Here is a 12,286-nt window from a genome sequence, read left to right on the forward strand (position 1 = left end):
AGACAATAACAACGGTGACAATGCCAATAGCACAACGAGTGATGCTGGTCGCTGATGGTGATTCCAGCGTTGGACCATGCATAGGTATTGCCAATGCACTTGCATCGCACTCCTATAGCCATCTCTACTGCTGACGAATACACAATGGCCTTTATTATATTCAGTTCTTCTTGGGTGCGAGCTTGGCCTTTGTTAATCTTCTTGTTGGGGATCTAGAGCGCCTAGGTGAACATGCCATCAGGCAGCTAATGGGTAGCCCGAAAGAACATCATGGTGACAAAACCGACGTTGAGCATGCCGTAGAGCATGAAGATGAGCTCGGCAGGCACATAGGTGTGTGTGCAGCGGTAGGGCCCTCGATGCGTAGTTCATGCAAGAGCTCGAGATGCCAAGCGTATTCATCTCAAGGGTCTTCTCTGATGTTAGTTCCATGACTAGTTGATCATATCAGTTGGTGACGTTAGGCTTGGCCACGATGCTAGAGAAGAAGTCATCCATAGTGGTTGCTTTCAGCCTTGTATGGGACTCATTCATTTTCATCCTGCCTTGTATCTGACATATCGAGATAAACGAAATGATATCTCTAGCCGATGTAATAAGCTTTATCATCGGCTTTTGTTTCCCCAAATTAGGATCACAGCTCTGATACTCTTCTTCTAATATCTGCGCACATAGGTCAACTGCTCCTAACTTCCTTAGCCTTTCTCAAACTAGGGCATTGGAGGTGGTGTCATGAACTAATACGTTGGGAGTTATCCTGTTTTCCAACGCTGCCTTCCATGTATGTGTAGTCCTTCCTTTGAATTAAACTTATCTCGCCTTGGGTAGGAGTATGGTGTAGCAGATTTTGCCTTCTATGTAAGTATATAGACACCATAGGGAAAGTATTTATCTATAGCAACTTGTAGCAGATGGGGTTTTCACTAGCTTGTAACTGTGTTGCTGCTTCACAATAGCCAATCATAATAGTCGATGGAAGGAGACTTAATTTGGTTTCAACAAACCCATCGGCTTGATGCCTGATCACTACATAAAGGGCCCCATTGGCTTGATGCCTTGATCTTCGCACTTAGAAGACGATGAGTATCCTTGTCATGTACTGATTCACTCTTAATTCAAATATATAAGCAAATCGATAGTGGCCTTCTGCTATTTTATCTTAATCAGCATCGGGTATGTGGACATATTTAGTCAGACTCTATCTCCTGATGGTTGATATGCTTCGCAGTCCACATTGGCTTCCAAGCTTGTTCACTAGCATCTACTCTATGTTGGCTTGAACTAATAAAGAATCAATATATGCTTTGTTTGTACTCAAGCCACACTGCATGAATGAGTCCAACACCAAGTCCGATCTGATAAATAATCATTACTCAATTTCTTTGCTTTCCTTCTCACCATGGATTACATATGTGACTTTCAAATGGATGGTGGTAAAGTTGATCGATTCACCTTATTGGGTGCTCTAGTTGCATCCATCAGCTGGTTTGTCCATGTAAGCTACAGTCAAGACATCTATCGTCGTCATTAGCTAGCCATGCTAATTGTTGTTTGTCGGGATTCGCTGCTGCTAATTGACCTAACTTCTTGCTTCTGAATTTTACCGAGCATGTATATGCTTCCCTAAACAACTTCTCCATTTTTCTTGATCACTTCTGTCCCATAGGAAAACAACTGCTTGACGCCATCGATGTGTTATCAGGCTATCGACTTAATCAGATCATAATTCTAGAAGCCATGTTGAGAACAAAGAAGGTATCCATTACCAATGCATATCTATTGGCGCAAAAAAGTATTGATGCGCCGAGCACACAGCAAGTCAGAAGGATCTGCTTGATAAAGCAAGGTTGGAAATCCATTTAGCTTCAACGTAGGACCAGTCGACCCTACAAATTCCACCCAAGGGCATGCCTAGTCAATTTGACCTGCAATTGACAAGGAGAGAATGTTTATCAGTAATTTAAGATAGAACATGCTAGTCTTGCCTAGACAGTTCCAAGTGTGCTGCTTCAGGAGCAGCTAGTGTTAGCCCACTGGATCTTTAGCATGGAGATGTCCGACCACTCACTAATGTTACCGAGCACGTACTAGTGATGCCAATCATGAACTATCATTGTCCTCCCTCTAGTCATAGTGTGTGGTCGGACAACAGTTAGTCAGTGGTCGGTAGCGCTAGGTGAGTGGTCAGCAGCACCGGTGATCTAGTGGGCCAACAGCTAGACAGGAAAAATTGATCAAATAGCCGACACGAGAAGAAAATCGGTTGTTAAGGACTATAACATTAGCAGGATGTGATTATTTTTATGATGATGAATATGGTGCACATAGATGTAAGTAAAATCATCAGCTAGACAAAAAATAACCAGTATGAAGCATTGAGCTGATGAGTCTGACAAGGAAGGATATAACATGCAAACAAATCGACTGCCTAATATGAATAGTTCTACAAACGCTCTGAAGTCTAATTCACTATCATCAATAGTGAGGTTCGACCGGATAAATGCAGCTATAATGATAACAACAAACTAAAGCCTAGAGAATTCACAAAACCATCCATACCCTGATAGGTTTATGAAAGACATGCTATATCTATGAAGGCGCAGGCGAATCAGCTAAAAGAGCCGATTCCGGTAGAAAAAGGGTCACAACATGTGAACAATCGACTATTCAATACGAGCAGACCTATCAACTCCTCAAACCTAACCTATCATCTTTAATAGTGGGGTTCGATTCGGATCGATGGCAGTCATAATAAAGATAACAGATTAAATCTTTAAAGAAAATGGATCTACTCATATTTAACAGGATCATGAAGACATACTATGAGCATTAAAGTGCAGGCAATCAGCTATTTAGCCGATGCAGGCATAGCAAACAGCTAAGGTCACTGCCTGATTAGGAACAAATCTACCAACTAGCATCCTCCAATCTAAAGTGCCATCAGTGGGGATCGACCGGATCGTTGCAGCCATAATAGCAAACTATAGGACCATATTTAACTAGCTAACAAACCTCTTCAAGATCATACGTGCCTTAACTGCATACTACGTGCGATCAAGATCGAGGTAGAACAAGCAATAAAATGTAACCCATCGCTCAAATTAAGAAATGTCATATTGTCACAAAGCAAACGACAGACTAAAAGGATATGAGGCCGATCTAGTTCGATCTTGATTGGGTAGGTTGATGTTGCTGAAAAGCTATTGATAGTAAAAACATCAGCAAAAGATTGGTAACTTAATGAATCTACCCGAAGGACGCCACCCTTAGGTAGAGTTGATAACTTGACCTTAATCTAATTCGATCAGTGGAGGTCAAACTTAACCGATGCAGCCGTACTTGAACTAGATAAAGATCGATAACTAGCTTGTACTAGAGCTCATAGTGGAGGTCAAACTTAACTGATGTAGCCTTACAAACCAAAGTATAAGCCATGATGGTACTTACAGACAAGCCGAAGGTCGGTCGGACCGATGTAGCCCTGCTTGTTGAAGAACTTGCTGAGATCTACACTACTCCTACTCCTAAGGCTTGGCACGGAGCCAAAAAAGTAATTTGTATTGATTGATTGGATGTCCTTTTATAATAGCCAGGGTCTTAAGTCACTCTTCTAAGTGCTATATAAGTGATACTACACTCCTAAGGCTTTGCATGATTAAGCTCTTAAGTGATGCTATGTATGTTGACCTAGAAAGCTTTATGTGTAACCAATGTATGAAATGATTTTGTGACCTTAGTAATAGCTTAAACATGTTTAGGATGTCTTTATGAACAACTTTGGCATTCATGGCTAGGGCTAATTTGGTCACTAGGTCATAGTTTAAGTGTATACCATCATTTGAATGTAGCATGTTTGACCTAGTTTGAACTATGTGATAGAGACTTTGCATGGATGTGGTCACTAAAGCAAAGTTGTAGTATTTGGTGAGAGGAACAACTTTTATTTTTGGGTCACAAGCTAGTTCATCTCCTAACATGCTTGAAATTGGCTCACAAAAATTAGGTTTGCACTGTTTTCAGCACTTAAGAATTTTTAGAATTTTTTTCTAAGTCTTATACACTGACAGTTCGACAGCCTCAACTTGGTGATGATTTTACTCACTAGCCATTGAGATTTGGACTGTGGTTTCTTAAGATAATTTGTAGATGGTACTTAGGGCTACAAGTTCCATTCGGGTTATTTGCACTAACAAGCTACGGATTAGGAGTTTTGAATGATTGAAATCGCTCTATTAGGCTTGGGTTCAGGCACTGAAGAACATAGCGCCGCGCGCTATCATGGCCAACCATGGACAGAGCATGCCTAGCCGCGTGGCTGCCGTTGGCCAATGGCTGGCCCTCAACGTTGTGTGCTAGCAGCCAATATCTGCACACCCCGCGATTCATTTCCGCTCACTTCTGCCGCTCTCTCACTCTCCAGTGCTCACCCTTCCTCTCGCTGTAGAACTAGAGCAGCGCCACTAAGCACAGCGTAGCTCCGCCATCACCCAGCAGCCACGCCATCGCACCATCACTACCTCCATCTCGCCCATAGTTGCACCACACTCCCCTCTACCTCCTCAACTTGATAGTAGTAGCTGATGAGTTTCGGTGAGGGCGTATTCGCCATTTTCTTCCTCGAGAGAGATCTCGGCCGCCATGGCCGCCTCCACAGCGAGCTCACCGCCGCACTGCTCGCTTGGGCATTTGCTTTGATTCCTTGTGTTAGGGCTTGTCTAGGGTGTGTCCTTTCTTGTTGCATGATGTTACCATGGATAGTGGTCCCACTGACATGGAACATGGCGACGCGCGCCACCGTGCTCTCACCTCCGCACCACCGCGCATGTGGCCAGAGCATGTCGGAGCACCTCGCGTCACCTAGATAGCCGTAATAGATCTATGTAGCCACCATGGTTCTGGTGCACTCTTCGCTGAGCCCTGTCGTGGCCTTCCATGGCTGGCGCACCATAGCACCACGCCGTCATGCCGCCATGGCCGTCGACAAGGTGTCTCCTGCGCACCTAAGCCCCCACCACTTAGGTCACTTGATGTGCCTTGATGCGTAGCTCACGATGGTATAGTTCATTTAGCCAAAGAGCTCACTGGCGATGAGCTAGGGCCGGTCTGTGTGGCTCCCCTACTTCCTATGTCACTGACCAGTGGGCCCGACTGACCTCTGGGTCTCGGCTGTCAGTGGCACAGAGTTGTAGGATAACTCATTTATATTTCAGATTTACATGCTAACTTTGAAAAATGATAAGTTGAGCTGTGGTGATCCCAATCTTGTGAAACAAATTTTGTTGTGTTCCTCATGAAGTGCAGTGTTTTGTAAAAATATGATATGTACAATTTCTGATATTTTTATTAGGGATTTAAATGTATTTAGATAAATGTTTTTGGAATGTTAATAATCTTGTAAAATAGATATCTTGAGCTAGAAAACTCCTAAAATTGCGATTCCAATTTTGTTGGTTTTGTATTGACATGCTTTAGCTAGGAAAAATAATAATCTTGCTATAAACTTGATTTAAATATGGTCTTTCTATTTATTTACTAATAAATGACATTTTCTAAGGAAATTTATAGGGATAAAAGTATGTAATATATTGCTATGCAAATTTTTGTACAGTAGTATGGCACTAATATAAAGCTAGGAAAATATATAATCTGTTGCTTGACACTTTCTATAGGGTTTACTATTTTCACTAAATTAACCCTTGCTAGCTTATCATTTTTGCATAGGATGTTATACATGTGCAAATGGTACGAAATTTTCACAGTGGCCTATTTTTAACATTAGGAGTCCACTGTAATTTTATGAGAATTTATTGTGCAGCTTTGGTGTATGTTTATTATTTACCCTAACTATTTAATTAAATTAATAAAGGCATTTAAGTAATTAAATTGGGGTTCACCATGATGTTTTCTATGATTCTTGTGATTCATAGTAACTGTTTATGTTCATAGTAAGGTGTAGAAGCCATCGATTGTATGCAACTAACTAATTATCACTTTATAATTCAAATGCAAGGCTGCATGTATAGTTTTGATTGTGTGGATGATTTCATATGGATAATGGTCTTTGCTGTAAAACTTGTTAATAACAAAGTTGTAGATAACTTACTAATCTACCTTGTGTTAAATTTTTAGTCATAGGACTTAGGGTTTTAGAGTTCTAGCTGTTACAAATTTGCTGTCCGAAAGGTTTACTTTCTGGACAGATTTGATTGAATGATTTGTTTGCCCTATATAACTACTGAATCATAGTAAGAGTCTTAAAAGAGAGTTGTAGACAATTTCTTAAGCTTTTCAGAATGTCCACAACCATATGATTTGGATGTATATAACTCCAGTTATGAGCAAAACAAGTAGCTGTCATTTTGTGGTGTAGTAAATGAATGGTAGAAGTGTTTGATTAAGTAATCAAGAAGAGATATGCACCTACTCAGTAAAATGTGATGCACTTGTTATTACTTTAACACCATGATGTTAAGAATACTTACAAGAATGCATTCATCATATGGCATCATACTATACTTGTCAGCATGTATGCATTCGCAATGTCTTATGCCACATTCATGCATATAGGATCGACAGAGGAAATAACATTGCTAGAATTCAACGAAGGAGAGGAAGGGGACCAGCAGGAGATTCCTCAAGCCATAGCTCCTAAAGAAGAGGAGTCGACCCCAGAGGAGCTTCTGAAGTGCCCTGACCACCGCCCCACTTCCTTTCTGAAAGGCAAGCCCCAAAGCATTCTAAGCTTCCCAGTGTTTTATAAAATATCACTTGAGTTCTTTGTGATTGATGCATTAGGTTATAAGAGTTGTCTAGAAACACTTGATGCATGGAACTACCTTGTCCAAATATGTACACCTTTAATCCTATGTAGGTCTAGGATCAAATATATGCTTAGCCCTGCTTAGACCGATAGAAGTCGGGTGATTTCCTGTCACCTGCGAGATATAGGTGGATACCAAGGCACGGTTGGCTATATTTTCTATCATGGAAAAGAACCATGGGGTAAAAGTAAATGGAGGCTGGGCGAAGTCTATGGTAGGTCAACTCATGTGATTCCATCTGTGCCGATTAAGGACCGTACCGTTGTTAGCGCTTCTGACAAGATTGAACACATGCCTATCACTTAGCTGGCTGGATAACTCGTTCTGACCATGAAGCCAAGTAGCTCAACTCAAGTCAGGCCCTACTCTGTAAGAGTGCACACTCTAGATGGTAGTAAGGATGTGTGAGGAGCCAGACATGAGCCCAAGGGTAGGCTGGGCCTGAACATCCTGGCAGTTGGTTGTCCCTGATTGTGCGGCGCTAGGCGAACCCACGAAATGTGTACTTGAGTTGTACCAAAGGTGACCTAAGGTGACCATTGATCTGGTCTGCCTAGGTTTGTGTTTGGAATAAATTCCCAGCTGGTTGAAATCAATTCGAATCACTGTCTCTCCCGGATAGTGAGAAACTTGGCTAGTCCCAACATCATAGTAATTGTATTATGGAATATGATGGTTTAGATAAACATAGAATTACTATACCTGCTATGGTTACTGTTGTATGCTCTTAAAATGATATATCACATATTTGGCATAGGATAGTTGCTAATCTAGAGATGGATAATTATAATTAGCTTGATGATAGAACTATAATTATATAATTGAGTTAATCACTTTTTATGCAAAATGTTGTCAAGCTACCTCCACTTATACAGCCTTGCATAATCCTTGGAGTCAATTTATTTTTGGTTTATAATGGGTAAGTCTAGCTGAGTACCTTCTCATACTCAGGGTTTTATTCCCATTGTTACAGATGGCATAGTATATCATGGATATTGCAAGAATTGCTTCTATCCCGCTGTGGAAGAGGAGTAAGCCTTGGGCATGCTTCTTTACTAATCCCTCTATATGCTTTTGTGGACTGTGATCGTATGTTGGCACTGTATTAAACTATGTTGGCAAATGCTACTTTTGAACTTAATTTGCTTCCGCTATTATCTATCAAACTTGGTTTGTAATAACTTTATTTCATACTCTAATGATGGAAATGTATCTGCGAACTTTTATGTAATATGTGACATGTATGTTGAATCATGTATGATCTTGGTTGTTTGTGGATTGTTTATTGAGACCCATTGTGGTACTCGACAGACTACCAGGTTTATATGGGCTCAAGTATGACAGTGTGACTGCTTGTGGGCTGCCATTGTACTTGTGTTCTTATAAATTGGTCAGTTCTGTGATAGTTCCAAAGGGGTGGGGCATCGATGGCGGTGGCTAGAGAGAGAAGACAAGGCGTGGGTAAGGGTGAATCTGAGCAATCCGAGACCAAACCATGAAATTGGTGATACATACGGCTACGGGGAAACACGATGGAGCTTTGGGAGTTGTCGGTGATGGTGATTGAGGCGTGGGAGTGGTAAATTGCCTGTGGCAGTGAGAGTGAGAGTAGAGGAAAGGGGAGAAGGAGGGGGTCTAGCTTGGGTTTTGTAGGCAGGCAGCGCTGCGATAGAACAAAGGGGAGTGGGGCACTCAGGCGGGATTGGTCGCCTGCCTTGCATGCACGACGGTGGTGACTTGCTATGCTTGGCAGCGCCATCGCCGAGAAGTGAAGAAGGAAGGGAGTGCATGGGGAAGAAAATGAAAGGGGTGTGGGGCACTGATGTGTGGGGCCAGTGACATAGTGAGAGGGAGAAGAGGGCGAGCGGGTGTGGGTGTGGGCGCTGCAGGCCGTGGTGCCGAGCTAGGCCGCGCGATACACCAGAGTAGGCCGCGAGTAGTGGGCGTGCGCATGGGAAAGCGGGAAGGAGGGGAGGCACGCGGAGCAGGCTGCTGAGTGGGCCGGTGCAGAGCAAGCCATGCGGAGGAGAAAGGAAGGGAGGGGGGAATGCTGGCTGGGCCACCAAGCAGGCCAAAGCCAAGAAGGGGAGGAAGTGAAGGGTTGGGCCGGTTCTAGGGCTGGGCTGCAAAGGAAGAAAAGAATATTTTTCCAAAATTAATTTCTTTTCCAATTCTAGTTTTCAAATCCCAGGCCAAATTCAAATGAAATTTGAATTTAACTTCAAACAATCTAGCCCTAAACTCAACCAAAATAGTATGCTTCGGCATGAATGCAACAAACATGTTTCTAGACCTTATAGTTAATTTTATTTAACCAAAATTTATTATTTGGCCTAAGTTAAAAATACATAGAAAATTAAATAAATGCTCAAAATTAATTGCTAATTTATTGTTGAAATTTTTGGGTGTGACAAACCTACCCTCTTAAGATGAATGTCATCCTCGAGATTCGGATGGTTCAAAAAGATTGGGATAGTCAGATCTCAGATCATCCTCTCTTTCCCAAGTTGCTTCATCCATAGAGTGTTTGTTCCACTGAACCTTGCACATTCTTATTATCTTGCTTCTTGTGATTCTCTCCACTATTTCCAAGATTCTCACTGGATATTCTTTGTATGATAGATCCTCTCGGATATCCAGTTCTTCCAAAGGTAGTTGTTCCTCTAGTACTCTCAAACATTTCTTAAGTTGCGACACATGAAAGACATCATGAACACCTGAGAGTTGTTTCAGTAATTCCAACTGGTAAGCAACTTCTCCTCCCTATTGATGATCTTGAATGGTCCCACATACCTGGGTGACAACTTTCCCTTGGTATGAAATCTCTTAACTCCTCTCATAGGTGAAACTTTGAGATAAACAAAGTCACTGATTTCAAACACCAAATCTCTTCTTCTTGTGTCAGCATAGCTTTTCTGTCGAGACTATGCAACATTCAAGTTTTGCCTTGTTATTTGTACTTGTTTCTCCGCTAGTTGCAAAACTTCTTGTCCAAAGACTTGACTTTCCCCCATTTGATTCCAAAATAGTGGTGTCCTGCACTTTCTACCATACAACGCCTCAAACGGTACCATCTTAAGACTCTTTTGGTAGCTATTATTATAAGAGAATTCGGCATAGGGCAAACTTTTATCCCAACTTGTCCCATACTATAGAGCACAAGCTCTTAGCACATCCTCTAAAATCTAATTTGTTCTCTTGGTCTACCCATCTGTCTAAGGATGATAAGCTGAGCTAAAGTTCAACTTCGTATCCATGGATTCATGCAATTTCTACCAAAAATGTGATGTGAACTGTGTACCCCTATCTGAAACAATCTTCTTTGGTACTCCAAGTAAACATACAATCCTTTCCATGTATAGCTCTACCAACTTTGCTCCAGAATAAGTTGTCTTGATAGGAATGAAATGTGCTACTTTTATCAGACGGTCTACAATTACCCAGATAGAGTCATATCCCCTCTATGTACGGGGTAATCCCACTATGAAATCCATCCCAACTTCTTCCCATTTCCACTCGGGTATCTTCATAGGCTGTAGCAAACCTATTGGCCTCTAATGCTCTGCCTTTACTCTTTGGCACGTATCACATATGGCCACATGTTTAGCTACATCTCTTTTCAGTCCATACCACCAATATCTCTTTTTAAGATCAAGATACATTTTAGTACTCCCCGGGTGTATGGAATAGGTTGAGTCATGAGCTTCCCTCAAAATAGACTCCCTAATAGACTTTACTTCTAGCACACAAATCCTTTTGCCAAACCATACTGTTCCTTGATCATCCATGTGGAATCCTAGGGCTTTACCAATCACTATACGTTTAGCAATATCCTTGATCCTCTTATCATTCAGTTGTCCCTTACGAATCTCTCGTTCTAGAGTAGGTTCTACCTCTAACTCCATGGTGTTAGCCATAATACCCAAATTTAGATACTCAAACTCCTCACACAACTCTCTAGGTAACTAAGTTGTATAGGCCATGTTCACATAACTCCTCCTACTCAAAGCATCTGCTACAATGTTAGCCTTTCTCGGGTGATAGTGTATCTCCAAATCATAATCCTTGATTAACTCTAGCCATCTGCGCTGCCTCAAATTCAGATCTGACTATGTGAATATATACTTTAGACTCTTATGGTCCATATAAATCTCATACTTATGACCAATCAGGTAATGCCTCCAAATCTTGAGAGCATGTACCACAGCTGCTAACTCCAGATCATGAGTCAGATAATTTAACTCATGTTTTCTTAGCTATCTGGATGCATAGGCAACAACTCTACCCTCTTGCATAATAACACAAGCCTAGACCTTGTCGTGAGGCATCACAATAGATAGAGAAGCTTTTGGTAAGATTAGGTAAGATAAGCACTAGGGTAGAAGTCAGTCTCTTCTTCAACTCCTCAAAACTATCCTAACATTGCTTAGACCATACAAATTTGGCATTCTTTTCTAACAAAGTAGTCATAGGTTTGGCTAACTTAGAAAATCCCTCAATGAATCTCTTATAGTACCCAACCATACCAAGGAAACTCTAAATCTCGCTAACATCTTGAGGTGGCTTCCAACTCAACACATCTCTAACCTTCTTGGGATCTACTGCTACTCCTCCATTAGAGATTATGTGACCAAGGAAAGATACTTCTTTTAGCTAGAACTCACATTTGCTAAACTTAGCATAGAGCTGATGTTCTCTAAGCTTCTACAATACTAACCTCAAATGTCCCTCATGTTCTTCTTCATTCTTAGAGTAGACTAATATATCATCGATGAACACCATGACAAACTTGTCAAGGTACTCCATGAAAACTTTGTTCATCAAATACATGAAGTAAGCAGGTGCATTCGTTAGACCAAAGGACATGACTATGAACTCATATAGTCCATATTGGGTCACAAAAGCAGTTTTAGGGATGTCAGTACGTCTTATTCTAAACTGATGGTATCTAGATCAGAGGTCGATCTTGGAAAACACACAAGCTCCATTTGATTGGTCAAATAGGTCATCGATTCTAGGCAGTGGATACTTGTTCTTAATTGTGACCTCATTAAGTGATCTATAATCTATGCACATTCTTTGTGTACCATCTTTCTTCTCTACAAACAATACTAGTGCTCCCCAAGGTGAAGAACTAGGTTGGACATAACCCTTATCTAGCAATTCCCTTAATTATTTCTTAAGTTCTGCTAATTCATTCACTCCCATTCTATTAGGTCTCTTAGCTATGGGTGCAGTTCCAGGTAAAAGTTCAATTATAAACTCAATATCTCATTCAGGTGGCATACCTAGTAACTCCTTAGGGAAGACATCTGGATACTCGTTTACTATCCGTATATCCTCTATGGTTGTGCCCTCCAATTGATTAACCCGACATATTTCCATGGCTGACTGTGTTGCCACATAGTCAACTTTCTCTCTGGATGGAGTGGTTAGATTCACGAAACTGTTCCCACAATTAATGA

The sequence above is a fragment of the Miscanthus floridulus genome, chromosome 6, assembly GCF_019320115.1.
Source record: "Miscanthus floridulus cultivar M001 chromosome 6, ASM1932011v1, whole genome shotgun sequence".
Taxonomy (NCBI): Eukaryota; Viridiplantae; Streptophyta; class Magnoliopsida; order Poales; family Poaceae; genus Miscanthus; species Miscanthus floridulus.